Here is a 15324-nt window from a genome sequence, read left to right as displayed (position 1 = left end):
TAAACCTTCTCACACTTCTGGTCCTGTAACACTTACTCCACAGGCAAGAGAACTTAAAGAGCAAGAGGAAGTGAAAGGAAAATTACGGCAAGGAAACAGATAAAAGAAATCACCCATGAGGAAGAATCAGCAGAAAACTCCAGGCAACATGAAGAACCAGTCCAGAACAACCCCGCCAAGGGACCATGAGGTAGCCACTGCAGAGGATTTCACCTACACAGAAATGTTAGGAATGACAGAAAGGGAATTCAGAATACACATGTTGAAAACAATGAAAGAAATGATGGAAACAATGAAGGAAACTGCTAATAAAGTGGAAATTCACCAAAAGGAAATTCAAAAACAGAATCAAATAAGAGATGAACGATATGAAGAATATAAAAAGGATATAGCAGAGCTGAAGGAAATGAAACAGTCAATCAGGGACTTAAAGACACAATGGAAGAATTCTATCAAACCTTCAAGGAAGAGCTTATTCCTGTACTGCTGAAATTATTCCAAAAAATTGAGGAAGAAGGAATCTTCCCCAACACATTCTATGAAGCAAACATCACCCTGATACCAAAACCAGGAAAAGACCCAAACAAAAAGGAGAATTTCAGACCAATCTCACTCATGAATATACATGCAAAAATTCTCAACAAAATCCTAGCCAATAGATTACAGCTTATCATCAAAAAAGTCATTCATCATGATCAAGTAGGCTTCATCCCAGGGATGCAAGGCTGGTTTAACATACGCAAGTCCATAAACGTTATCCACCATATTAACAGGGGCAAAAATAAAGATCACATGATCCTCTCAATAGATGCAGAAAAAGCATTTGATAAAATCCAGCATCCTTTTCTAATTAGAACACTGAAGAGTATAGGCATAGGTGGCACATTTCTAAAACTGTTTGAAGCTATCTATGACAAACCCACAGCCAATATTTTACTGAATGGAGTTAAACTGAAAGCTTTTCCTCTTAGAACTGGAACCAGACAAGGTTGTCCTCTGTCACCTTTACTATTCAACATAGTGCTGGAAGTTCTAGCCAATACAATTAGGCAAAACAAGGAAATAAAGGGAATCCAAATGGGAGCAGAGGAGGTCAAACTCTCCCTCTTTGCTGACGACATGATCTTATACTTAGAGAACCCCAAAGACTCAACCACAAGACTCCTAGAAGTCATCAAAAAATACAGTAATGTTTCAGGATATAAAATCAATGTCCACAAGTCAGTAGCCTTTGTATACACCAATAACAGTCAAGATGAGAAGCTAATTAAGGACACAACTCTCTTCACCATAGTTTCAAAGAAAATGAAATACCTAGGAATATACCTAACGAAGGAGGTGAAGGACCTCTATAAAGAAAACTATGAACTCCTCAGAAAGGAAATAGCAGAGGATATTAACAAATGGAAGAACATACCATGCTCATGGATGGGAAAAATCAACATTGTTAAAATGTCTATACTTCCCAAAGCAATCTACATATTCAATGCCATTCCTATCAAAGTACCTACATCGTACTTTCAAGATTTGGAAAAAATGATTCTGCGTTTTGTATGGAACCAGAAAAAACCCCGTATAGCTAAGGCAGTTCTTAGTAACAAAAATAAAACTGGGGGAATCAGCATACCAGATTTTAGTCTGTACTACAAAGCCATAGTGGTCAAGACAGCATGGTACTGGCACAAAAACAGAGACATAGACACTTGGAATCGAATTGAACACCAAGAAATGAAATTAACATCTTACAACCACCTAATCTTCGATAAACCAAACAAGAACTTACCTTGGGGGAAAAACTCCCTATTCAATAAATGGTGTTGGGAGAACTGGATGTCTACATGTAAAAGACTGAAACTGGACCCACACCTTTCCCCACTCACAAAAATTGATTCAAGATGGATAAAGGACTTAAATTTCAGGCATGAAACAATAAAAATCCTCAAAGAAACCATAGGCAAAACACTGGAAGATACTGGCCTGGGGGAAGACTTCATGAAGGGGACTGCCATGGCAATTGCAACAACAACAAAAATAAACAAATGGGACTTCATTAAACTGAAAAGCTTCTGTACAGCTAAGGAGACAATAACCAAAGCAAAGAGACAACCCACACAATGGGAAAGGATATTTGCATATTTTCAATCAGACAAAAGCTTGATAACCAGGAACTATAGAGAACTCAAATTAATCCACATGAAAAAAGCCAACAATCCCTTATATCAATGGGCAAGAGACATGAATAGAACTTTCTCTAAAGACGACAGACGAATGGCTAACAAACACATAAAAAATTTTCATCATCTCTATATATTAGAGAAATGCAAATCAAAACATCCCTGAGATATCATCTAACCCCAGTGAGAATGGCCCATATCACAAAATCTCAAAACTGCAGATGCTGGCGTGGATGTGGAGAGAAGGGAACACTTTTACATTGCTGGTGGGACTGCAAACTAGTACAACCTTTCTGGAAGGAAGTATGGAGAACCCTCAAAGCACTCAACCTAGACCTCCCATTCGATCCTGCAATCCCATTACTGGGCATCTACCCAGAAGGAAAGAAATCCTTTTATCATAAGGACACTTGTACTAGACTGTTTATTGCAGCTCAATTTACAATCGCCAAAATGTGGAAACAGCCTAAATGCCCACCAACCCAGGAATGGATTAACAAGCTGTGGTATATGTATACCATGGAATACTATTCAGCCATTAAAAAAAATGGAGACTTTACATCTTTCGTATTAACCTGGATGGAAGTGGAAGACATTACTCTTAGTAAAGCATCACAAGAATGGAGAAGCATGAATCCTATGTACTCAATCTTGATATGAGGACAATTAATGACAATTAAGGTCATGGGGGGGAAGCAGAAAGAGGGATGGAGGGAGGGGGGTGGGGCCTTAGTGTGTGTCACACTTTATGGGGGCAAGACATGATTGCAAGAGGGACTTTACCTAACAATTGTAATCAGTGTAACTGGCTTATTGTACCCTCAATGAATCCCCAACAATAAAAAAAACAAAAGACACAATGGAAAGTATCAGCAACAGGTTAGAACATGAAGCAGAAAGAATTTCACAGGTAGAAGACAAAGTTTTTTAGATAACTCAGATAGTAAAAGAGGCAGAAAAGAAGAGAGAGAAAGCAGAACGTTCACTGTCAGAATTATGGGACTTTATGAAGCATTCCAACATACGAGTTATAGGAATCCCAGAAGGGGAAGAAGAATGCCCCAGAGGAATGGAAGCCATACTAGAGAATATTATAAAAGAAAATTTCCAAAATATCACCAAAGATTCTGACACACTGCTTTCAGAGGGCTATCGGACCCCAGGTCACCTCAACTCTAACTGAGCTTCTCCAAGACACATTGTGATGAACCTGTCCAAAATCAAGACAAAAGAAAAGATTCTGCAAGCTGCCAGGAGTAAGCACCAGTTGACCCACAAGGGCAAATCCATCAGAGTGACTGCAAACTTCTCTAATGAAAATTTCCGAGCAAGAAGACAATCGTAATCTACCTTTAATCTACTTACACAGAACAATTTCCAGCCCAGAATTCTGTACCCTGCTAAGCTAAAAGCTTCAAAATTGATGGAGAAATCAAATCATTTACGGATATAGAAACATTGAGGAAATTTGCCACAACAAGACCAGCTCTACAGGAAATACTTCAACCTGTTCTGCACACTGACCACCACAATGGATCAGCAGCAAAGTAAGAACTCAGAAATTAAAGGACAGAACCTAACCTCCACACTGATGCAAAAGATAAAAGTAAGCAATGGACTCTCACAAAATAAGACGAAAAGAATACTACCACACTCATCAATTATCTCAATAAATGTTAATGGCTTGAATTCCCCACTGAAGAGACATAGAATGGTTGACTGGATTAAAAAACACAAGCCATCCATTTGCTGTCTGCAAGAAACACATCTGGCTTCAAAAGACAAATTAAAGCTCCGAGTCAAGGGTTGGAAGACAATTTTTCAGTCAAATGGAATTCAGAAGAAAAGAGGAGTTGCAATCTTATTTTCAGATACATGTGGCTTTAAAGCAACTAAAGTCAAAAAAGATAAAGATGGTCACTTTATATTGGTCAAGGGAAAAATACAACAAGAAGACATTTCAATGCTAAATATCTATGCACCCAATTTAAATGCTCCCAGATTCTTAAAACAGACCTTACTCAGTCTGAGCAATATGATATCTGATAATACCATAATAACAGGGGACCTTAACACTCCTCTTACAGAGCTGTACAGATACTCTAAACAGAAATTAAACAAGGATATAAGAGACTTAAATGAGACCCTAGAACAACTGTGCTTGATAGACGCATATAGAACACTCCATCCCAAAGATAAAGAATATACATTCTTCTCATCACCCCATGGAACATTCTCCAAAATTGATCATATTCTGGGACACAAAACAAATATCAACAGAATCAAAAGAATTGAAATTTTACCTTGTATCTTCTCAGACCAAGAGGCACTAAAGGTGGAACTCAACTCTAACAAAAATGCTCGACCCCACCCAAAGGCATGGAAATTAAACAATCTTCTGTTCAATAACAGATGGGTGCAGGAAGAAATAAAACAGGAAATCAGTAACTTCCTTGAGCATAACAACAATGTAGACACAAGCTACCAAAACCTGTGGGATACTGCAAAAGCAGTTTGGAGAGGAAAATTCATGGCTTTAGATGCCTACATTCGAAAAACAGAAAGAGAGCACATCAACAATCTCATAAGAGATCTTATGGAATTGGAAAAAGAAGAACAATCTAAGCCTAAACTCAGTAGAAGAAAAGAAATATCCAAAATCAAATCAGAGATCAATGAAATTGAAAACAAAGAATCATTCAGAAAATTAATGAAACAAGGAGTTGGTTTTTTGAAAAAATAAATAAAGTAGATAAACCATTGGCCAGACTAACGAGGAATAGAAAAGTAAAATCTCTACTAACCTCAATCAGAAATGATAAAGGGGAAATAACAACTGATCCCACAGAGATACAAGAGATCATCTCTGAATACTACCAGAAACTCTATGCCCAGAAATTTGACAATGTGAAAGAAATGGATCAATATTTGGAAACACACCCTATCCCTAGACTCAGCCAGGAAGAAATAGAGCTCCTGAGCAGACCAATTTCAAGCACTGAGATCAAAGAAACAATAAAAAATCTTCCAACTAAAAAATGCCCTGGTCCAGATGGCTTCACTCCAGAATTCTATCAAACCTTCAAGGAAGAGCTTATTCCTGTACTGCAGAAATTATTCCAAAAATCTGAAAAGGAAGGAATCTTCCCCAACACATTCTATGAAGCAAACATCACCCTGATACCAAAACCAGGAAAAGACCCAAACAATAAGGAGAATTTCAGACCAATCTCACTCATGAATATACATGCAAAAATTCTCAACAAAATCCTAGCCAATAGATTACAGCTTATCATCAAAAAAGTCATTCATCATGATCAAGTAGGCTTCATCCCAGGGATGCAAGGCTGGTTTAACATACACAAGTCTATAAACGTTATCCACCATATTAACAGAGGCAAAAATAAAGATCACATGATCCTCTCAATAGATGCAGAAAAAGCATTTAATAAAATCCAGCATCCTTTTCTAATTAGAACACTGAAGAGTATAGGCATAGGTGGCACATTTCTATAACTGATTGAAGCTATCTATGACAAACCCACAGCCAATATTTTACTGAATGGAGTAAAACTGAAAGCTTTTCCTCTTACAACTGGAACCAGACAAGCTTGTCCTCTGTCGCCTTTACTATTCAACATAGTGCTGGAAGTTCTAGCCAATACAATGAGGCAAGACAAGGAAATAAAGGGAATCCAAATGGGGGCAGAGGAGGTCAAACTCTCCCTCTTTGCTGACGACATGATCTTATACTTAGAGAACCCCAAAGACTCAACCACAAGACTCCTAGAAGTCATCAAAAAATACAGTAATGTTTCAGGATATAAAATCAATGTCCACAAGTCAGTAGCCTTTGTATACACCAATAACAGTCAAGATGAGAAGCTAATTAAGGACACAACTCCCTTCACCATAGTCTCAAAGAAAATGAAATACCTAGGAATATACCTGACCAAGGAGGTGAAGGACCTCTATAAAGAAAACTATGAAATCCTCAGAAAGGAAATAGCAGAGGATATTAACAAATGGAAGAACATACCATGCTCATGGATGGGAAGAATCAACATTGTTATAATGTCTGTAATTCCCAAGGCAATCTACCTATTCAATGCCATTCCTATCAAAATACCAACATCGTACTTTCAAGATTTGGAAAAAATGATTCTGCGTTTTGTATGGAACCAGAAAAAAACCCGTATAGCTAAGGCAGTTCTCTGTAACAAAAATAAAGCTGGGGTCATCAGCATACCAGATTTTAGTCTGTACTACAAAGCCATAGTGCTCAAGACAGCATGGTACTGGCACAAAAACAGAGACATAGACACTTGGAATCGAATTCAAAACCAAGAAATGAAACTAACATCTTACAACCAACTAATCTTTGATAAACCAAACAAGAACTTACCTTGGGGGAAAGACTCCCTATTCAATAAATGGTGTTGGGAGAACTGGATGTCTACATGTAAAAGACTGAAACCGGACCCACACCTTTCCCCACTCACAAAATTTGATTCCAGATGGATAAAGGACCTAAATTTAAGGCATGAAACAATAAAAATCTTCAAAGAAGGCATAAAAAAAACACTGGGAGATATTGGCCTGGGGAAAGATTTCATGAAGAAGACTGCCAGGGCAATTGCAACAACAACAAAAATTAACAAATGGGACTTCATTAAACTGAAAAGCTTCTGTACAGCTAAGGAGACAATAACCAAAGCAAAGAGACAACCTACACAATGGGAAAGGATATTTGCATATTTTCAATCAGGCAAAAGCTTGATAACTAGGATCTATAGAGAACTCAAATTAATCCACATGAAAAAAGCCAATAATCCCATATATCAATGGGCAAGAGACATGAATAGAACGTTCTCTAAAGATGACAGATGAATGGCTAACAAACACATGAAAAAATGTTCATCATCTCTATTTATTAGAGAAATGCAAATCAAAACAACCCTGAGATATCATCTAACCCCAGTGAGAATGGCCCACATCACAAAATCTCAAAACTGCAGATGCTGGTGTGGATGTGGAGAGAAGGGAACACTTTTACACTGCTGGTGGGACTGCAAACTAATACAACCTTTCTGCAAGGAAGTATGGAGAAACCTCAAAGCACTCAAGCTAGACCTCCCATTTGATCCTGCAATCCCATTACTGGGCATCTACCCAGAAGGAAAGAAATCCTTTTATCATAAGGACACTTGTACTAGACTGTTTATTGCAGCTCGATTTACAATCGAGCCAAAATGTGGAAACAGCCTAAATGCCCACCAACCCAGGAATGGATTAACAAGCTGTGGTATATGTATACCATGGAATACTATTCAGCCATTAAAAAAAAATGGAGACTTCACATCCTTCGTATTAACCTGGATGGACATGGAAGACATTATTCTTAGTAAAGCATCACAAGAATGGAGAAGCATGAATCCTATGTAGTCAATTTTGATATGAGGACAATTAATGACAATTATGGTTGGGGGGGGACAGAAAGAGGGAAGGAGGGAGGGGGTGGGGCCTTGGTGTGTGTCACACTTTATGGGGGCATGACATGATTGCAAGAGGGACTTTACCTAACAATTGCAATCAGTGTAACCTGGCTTATTGTACCCTCAATGAATCCCCAACAATAAAAAAAAATGCTGAAATAAACCCATAATGTGCACATAATGTAGGAAAAGATATTAAAGTTGCAAAAGAAAAACATAAAGAAAAGAAGAAAAAAAGAGAAAAAAATTCCTAAATATGAAAAAAGTGCATGTTTAATTCTAGTAAGAAAATTAAAATCTAGAACAAAGAAATGAATGGGAAATTGCATATTAACATAATGGAATATGTGTGTATAAATGTAAAGTGTAGTTATTCAAGAAAAGTATGGAAATTCTGAACTTCTGTTGCCATCCAAAATATACCCTCTCCTGCCTAACTGGTGGGGGGGGCAACATATGGTTTTAAGGCACTGGATAACATGTAACCAAGTACAATGATACTTAAAGGACAGGAAACAAGCACACCTTTGCAACTTTCCAAACTTATTGCCTTGTAAGAACTTCTAGTAAGAACAGACAAGGTCTGGGAAGACAAAGTGGCTAGAGTTCATGAGAGATCTGCAAAGGACCCTCTCTTGAGCACAGGACGGATCACCCTATGAATGTGCACAAATCAATCAAGTGAAGCCAGAGTAAAAGCCATCAGAAAGAACTGGAAAAAACAGTATCAATACCTATGTAGTATATATGATCCAATCAGTCCATTCCAGGGCATTTACCCAAGAAACAAGAAAAAATATGTCCATGCAGTACTTATTCACAAATTTTCACAGCATCATTATCTGTATATAGCCAAAACCCAAAAAATATAAAAAGTCCAAATGACTACCAACAGGTAAATGGATAAACAAACCATGATGCATCCATACAAAGGAATACAACTCAGTAATAAAAAGAAATGAATATTGATACACACTACAACATGGATACATTTCTAAATTATAATGCTGAAAGAAACCAGATTAAAAGAATATATACTATATGATTCTAGTTATATAAGACTGGCAAATGCAAAATAATCTATAATGACAGAAACCAAACCAGTGGCTGAGTGTATAGCAGGGGCAGAAGGGAAAGAATACAAAAGGATGCAAGATAACTTCTTGGGGATAAAGAGTATGTTCACTACCTTATTTTCAGTGATGATTTCAAGCTTATATTCATTTCTCAACATTTGCCAAATTGTACACTTTAAATATGTGTGGTTTTCTTGCATATCAATTTTAAATCCCAATAAAGCTGTTTTTAAAAACAAACGACAACAACAAAAAAAAAAGACTGAAACTGGACCAACATTTTTCACCATTATTTAAGATAGACCCTCACTGGATTAAAGATTTAAACTTAAGACATGAAACTATAAAAATACTAGAAGAGAGTGTAGGGAAAACCTTTGAAGAAATCAGTCTGGGTGAGTATTTTATGAGGAGGACTCCCTGGGCAATTGAAGCAGCTTCAAAAATACACTACTGGGACCTGATCAAACTAAAAAGCTTCTGCACAGCCAAGAACACAGTAAGTAAAGCAAACAAACAGCCCTCAGAATGGGAGAAGATATTTGCAGGTTATGTCTCCAACAAAGGTTTAATAACCAGAATCCACAGAGAACACAAATGTATTAGCAAGAAAAGAACAAGTGATCCCATTGCAGGCTGGGCAAGGGACTTGAAGAGAAACTTCTCTGAAGAAGACAGGTGCACGGCCTGCAGACATGAAAAAATGCTCATAATCTTTAATCATCAGAGAAATGCAAATCAAAACTACTTTGATATATCATCTAACTCCAGTAAGATTAGTCTATGTCACAAAATCCCAAGACCAGAGATGTTGGTATAAATGTGGAGAAAGGGGAATACTTCTACACTGCTGGTGGGAATGCAAATTAATACATTCCTTTTGGAAAGGTGTTTGGAGAACACTTAGAGATCTAAAAATAGATCCTATAATTCTTCTACTAGGTATATACCCAGAAGACCAAAATCACATCATAACAAAGACATCTGTACCAGAATGTTTATTGCAGCCCAATTCATAATTGCTAAGTCATTGAAAGAATGCTGGAGACTTTACCTCTTTCATGTTTACATGGATGGAGCTGGAACATATTCTTCTTAGTAAAGTATCTCAAGAATGGAAGAAAAAGTATCCAATGTACTCAGTCCTTCTACGAAACTAATTTGTGGCTTTCACATGAAATCTATAACCCAGTTATAACCCAAGAATAATGGGAAGGGGGAAAGTTAGGGGAGGGAGGGGGAAGAAGGGCAGACGGAGGGTGATTGGTGTGATTTCACTTGCGGTGCATCTTATAAAGGTATATGTGAAACTTAGTAAATGTAGAATGTAAATGTCTTAACACAGTAACTAAGAAAATGCCAGGAAGACTATGTTAATCAGTGTGATGAAAATGTGTCAAAAGGTCTATAAAACCAGTGTCTGGTGCCCCATGATTGCATTAATGTACACAGCTATCATTTAATTTAAAAAAAAAGTCAATAACCATCCTCTTCTGGCTTTTTTTTTTTTTTTTTTTTTTGTAGAGACAGTCTCACTGTACCGCCCTTGGGTAGAGTGCCGTGGCGTCACACGGCTCACAGCAACCTCTAACTCTTGGGCTTACGCGATTCTCTTGCCTCAGCCTCCCGAGCAGCTGAGACTACAGGCGCCCACCACAACACCTGCCTATTATTTTGTTGCAGTTTGGCCGGGGCTGGGTTTGAACCTGCCACCCTCGGCATATGGGGCCGGCGCCCTTCTCACTCAGCCACAGGCGCCACCCCTCTTCTGGCTTTTAAGGTTTCAGCAGAGAGATCTGCAGTCATTCTAATAGTCTTCCCTTTGTAGGTTATGTTTTTGTTTTTTATGTCTGGCTGCTTTTAGAATTTTCTTCTTCGTATTAACTTCAGTGAAGTTAATTATGATGTGTCTGGGGGATGTCTTATTCGGATTGAGTCGTGCTGGGGTTCTGAAACTCTCTGATATCTGAATTTCATAATCTCTTGGCATGTCTTTAAAATTCTCTTTCATAATTTCATGGAGAATAGCCTCTGTGCCTTTCAAAGCCATTTCAATGCTTTCAGGGATTCCAATGGGGCAGATATTAACCTTCTTTGAATTATGCCAGAGGTCTCTGAGAGAATGATTCTTTTTTGCTCTCCATTTCTCTTCCTCATTGAGAGTTTGGGAGCATTCAAAAGTTCTGTCTTCAATGTCAGAAATCCTTTCTTCTGCTTGCTTCAATGTGTTACTGAAGGATGCTACTGTATTTTTCAGACATTTGAGGGCTGCAAATTTTTGCTTCAATGTGTCAAAATCTTTGGTGATTTTGTCTTTAAATTCATTTAATTCTTTTTTTTTTTTTGGCCAGGGCTGGGTTTGAACCTGCTACCTCCAGCATATGGGGCCAGTGCCCTATTCCATTGAGCCACAGGCACTACCAAAAATTCATTGAATTATTGAGACAACTTTTTAATTGCTCCTCAAATTTCTAATTCCAACTTTTTCTCCATTCTATTAATCTTGTTTGCAATCCAAATTCTGAATTCGATTTCTGATCTCGGCCATCTGTTTATGAATGGGATCTTCAGTTACATCTGCCATATCTTCCCTTGGTGGGATTGATCTACTCTGGTTATTCATGTTACCAGAGTTTTTCCACTGATTCCACCCCATGATTATTTTACACCATTTGACTAGATGAGTCAATAAAGGAAAATTGGGTTCGGGGCTCCAGCAGTAGTGATTAACCAGGCCTTTGCCCACAAACTGGAACTGGTGTCTGTACCTTTTCCCTTGGAGCTTTGTGGAGGACCTGTACAGTGCTACGGCCTCAGAAACTGGGGACCTGCTTGGTGTGGTTGGGCTAAGTTGCTCTGTCTTGTTTTCAGCTGGTCTCTGTCCAACTCTAGTGAAACAGTTACTCTGGGTTGAAGTCTCAGCTGTGGAGAAATACCAACAATTAAGTCACCCCATTCCCCACAGGCAACAGCTGGAAAAGGAAAATCAAACCTTCCTACAACCATACATTCAGGGTACCACTTGGATAGCCCTTGGGTGATTGGCTCAGTTCAAGAAGTCCAAATCAATTGTCTCAGTCAGCACCTGTCTCAGGCGGGAGAGTTTAAAAGGTCTCTGGCAACTAGATCGCAGGAGTCTGTTGACAACTTAAATATGACTTGCTCTGGTGCTCTGTGAGGTCAGGATGACCCACCCAGCAAAAAGATTAGTCTGGGAATGTTGATGCCTCCTTCCCCACCTTGCACCTCTGTCACACCCATTCACTGATAACCCTGCAGGGCTGTGACCCAGTTGCCTCCAATGAGCAGATACTCCAGGGGTTTGCACCTGCCTGAATCACAGGGAGATTTATGTCTTCTCAGCCACTTTCTGGCAGGGGGAGGTGAGGCCTGACAATCTCGGGTGCTTAATGGAGGCTGGGACTGTTCACTCAGTTTCAGCCCTGCCCCTGTTACTGACAGAACTACTTTGTGAAATTTGTTTCTGTCCCGGCTAAATTCTCCTGCAGAAGAGAAGCTGTTTTGAGTTCACAGAACCTGCTCCTCAGGCCCTGTCTGTGCTACTGCCCAGTCTCAGCTATAGTTTGTATTCGCAGCATGGTTACCTGTCAGTATTAGCCTCTGCCTGCCTTTGTCTGGGCTAATGATCCCTTGAGGGCTGGGTGCATCTTAAGCTCAGTAAAGAGGTCCTCTGGGTCAGCCCCACCCTGGGAGTCTGCCAGCTCTGTGTGTGTGTTTTCTAATCCCCGCACTCCACCCAGGCTGGTACCACCTCAGGCAAACCCTTTACTCACGGGGCAGGCGTTTCCGTCCGAGATCAGTTCTGCCAGTGGCTGCCACCTGAGAAGATGCCCAGCCTCCTCTCATTGCCCAGAGAGATGGGGGTGTGACTCTGGGATATCCAGGGGTGAGCCCTATTGTTGCCAGAAACAGCTGCTGCTCTGCACCTCGGAGCACCACCGTTCCTGTGTGGTTCCCTCTCAGCCAACCATCCTCTCTTCACTCCTGTGCCACAGAATCAGCACTAAGCAGCAGCAGTCCATGCCCTGTCCACACCTCTTGAGAAAATACCCAAGAATCTGGACTTCTGGAGGACAGGCCTCCAGATCTCAGAGTGAGAGTGGAGGGGAGTGCTGGGAGTTCAGAATTGCAGGTAGAGAATATATACAATTTTATACAGTTTTATGCCTGGCAGGAGAGTGCCATGGAACCCTAGTAGGGGAAGTAGGTCCAGTTTTTAGAGGGTCTCTCCCATGGGATATAATGAGATGATTTTTGAACTCTGCTCATTTGTTTATGGGGTACACCAAGCTGTTCTCATGGGGGAGGGAACTCCCGTATGCTTGGCGATGGATTTTGTAACTTTTGTTTGTATACTTGGAGTTGCAGCTTGACTCAGTAGGGTTTATGTGTGTTCTTCAATCTTCTCTCTTGGCGCAGCTCTAATCCACCCCACAGAAGTGTTTTTCATTTTATTTTTCAATTCATTATATTCTCCTTATACATAATCACATATTCTCACATTTCCAAATTAAAATGAAAAATCCTGAGATAACCTTGTCAGTGTTTTTAATATCTAGTACTACATTTATATTGCCTTTATACTACAAGTATTTGTTTATTTATTTATTTTTGGCTGGGCATAGAATATTTGGAACCCAATCTTTTTTTCACCCTCACAACTCTAAAATTCTCAATTTTCTTCTTTAGCATTTTATATATTTGAAGATGAATTAATTTTGGAGACATTCTGTAATAAATAAAATAGGGAAGAAATTGACCTGTTTTAGTTGGTTAATTTCCTTTTTTATGGAATGGATAACTAAGTGAAAAATGTTATTGTGACAATGGACATATGGATTCAAAAAGACAGAACAGGGTCAGCAAACTCCCTGGCAGGAATTGAGTAACTGCTAAAGGTAATTTTACAATGTCTTGTGTTATCCACAAGTAGTAGATTAACCACTATTTTTCAACCCCCATGCTGCATTTTAATGTGATAAAAAATAAGATATGTTATTTACCCTTTAATAAGGTGTATTCTAGTTAAATGTTAATTTATATGGCTATTAAGACATAAATGAATGGGAATGCAAAATAAATTGCCTGTGTGCTGATGAATGTGAGATGATGTCAATTTATGCCCAAAAATATTTAAAATAGAGATAAAATACTATTTCTCCTCTAACTTAGCAGAAGGTGACTATGATCTAGTAATGTCCACTCTAATCCTATTTAGAGTTATTTCTATTTTTTGTCTTTTTGCCTCTTTTGAAGTCTATATCTCTTCTCTATATGTGAGTGTGAGAAGCTGCCTTTTAAAAATAATCTCAGGTCCATTTGGAAAGTGGAGAGATTTTTTTTACCTTCTTTATACAGGAGGGATTAAATTTACTTTGTGCTAAAAAAAAAAAAAAAAAAAAAAAAAAAAAAAAACACCAGTTTCCAAGTTGAAGTGTTCCCTGAATTTCACACAGTCAATGAATGTATGTATTTAGAACAGATAGCATCTTTATAGATTAAATTAAATAACAAAAGATATTTGTCACTGCTATTTCATTTCAATATTCTTTTCCTACCATTCAATTTCATTTTTTTAATTATATTCATATGGTTAGGCTAGAGATTTATCATCCAATCACTACATACATGCTTGTGTTATTATTATATAAAAAATGTATTTTCTTTTTGAATCATTTTCTTTTAAGAATTGTATAGAAGCCAAACTAATAGAAACAATCAGTAAGTAAGAGAAATGGATTGAAAGGCCTTTGACTACATGGAATATAAAACCCCTTTTCTATAGTTCTTGCCAAGAGAATTTTTTCAATATGCTACTATTGAAACCTGAGACTGAAGTGCGACTATTGTTTTCAGAGAATATTGTATCCAAGCCAAGCTATTGTGGTGCTTAAAAGATTATTATACATTGCACACCACCTTCCTTGTCAGAGGAAATTCAGTCTGATGGAATCAAATGACTTGGGAATCTAGATGATTAATTGCTATCACCTCCCCTTCCCAACTGGTAGAAGAATCAGGAAACTGAAGTTTTACTCTCTTTACTCAATCTGATCAAATGTTCTGACATTTATAAGAGTTTTCTGGTGAGATAAACCTCTGTATCTGATAAATCTCACAAACTGTCACAAACTTCATCTTTCAGTATTTTCCAGTCTTCTTTATTCAGTAGTCACAGAACACACAGATTATTATCTTTCTCTTATGAAAAAAATAATTTCACCTGAAAAAAAATTATTTTTAAGTTTCCAATGGGTTGTGGGTTTTGAACCATAGTCATATAAGTTTTTAAGACATTACTAGATGAGAAGTGAAATAACAGGTTTTATTATGGAAGAAGAACTTCAGTGATCAAAAGAGAGAGTAAAAGATCCTTGGTAATAGAATTCAGCTGTATATTCTATTCTGCACTTACTATAATAGATTTCTCTAGCTGTCACCATAGCTGAAATTGACCCAACCTGGGGAAGTTCTAAGGTTGTCAAATATCTCTCTCTGAGAATGTAGCAAGGTTAAATAAAAGATATGCTTAACTGATTCCCTGGCTTAGTTCCAGCA

The sequence above is a fragment of the Nycticebus coucang genome, chromosome 7, assembly GCF_027406575.1.
Source record: "Nycticebus coucang isolate mNycCou1 chromosome 7, mNycCou1.pri, whole genome shotgun sequence".
Taxonomy (NCBI): Eukaryota; Metazoa; Chordata; class Mammalia; order Primates; family Lorisidae; genus Nycticebus; species Nycticebus coucang.
This window is presented reverse-complemented; position numbering follows the sequence as displayed.